Genomic DNA, 614 nt, shown 5'->3' on the forward strand with positions numbered 1-614 from the left:
ATAGGATGAGGTTGCTTGTTCTCTTTCCATTTTACTAGCATATGCTTGTCATATGTCCCATGATTTCTTTTTATACAGGTAAGGTGCAACATATCTAAGAGTTAGTATAAAAAGGAATGCATTGCTAATTTAGTTGGCTAATCTTTCTTCCTTTTTTCTCTCATGAAAGTCATAACTTTCTATGGTTCTTCCCTTTCCTCTCTCTTGGAAATGTTGTGTGGAATTAGGTTCTTAATGTGCTTTTCCTTTTAATAATTAGTTGGTATAAGTTATTCAAGGCTTAAAAAGTACTTAATACAAGTGAAGACTAGTATCTCGTAATGGTTTACTCTTGCTTGGTGGATACCTGTAGAGAGCCTCTACTTTGAGTCTTTTAGATCACTTCATCAACTTCCAGTCTCCTATGATAATAAAAGGCTTAAAAGGTTGCAGTTATTTTCTTTTCTATGGTTGATTTAATTTTTCCATGTTTTCAAAATGATCGGTGGTCGGTGTAAAATGGTTTTATAATTATTCAAGTCTTAATGCTTCCATTATCGTATTTAGCGTTTTTTGTGAAAACGATTTTGAATAAAACCCAACATAATCCAAAGTCAAATAATCCAAAAGGTTCA

This window comes from Lactuca sativa, chromosome 8, assembly GCF_002870075.4.
Source record: "Lactuca sativa cultivar Salinas chromosome 8, Lsat_Salinas_v11, whole genome shotgun sequence".
Lineage (NCBI taxonomy): Eukaryota > Viridiplantae > Streptophyta > Magnoliopsida > Asterales > Asteraceae > Lactuca > Lactuca sativa.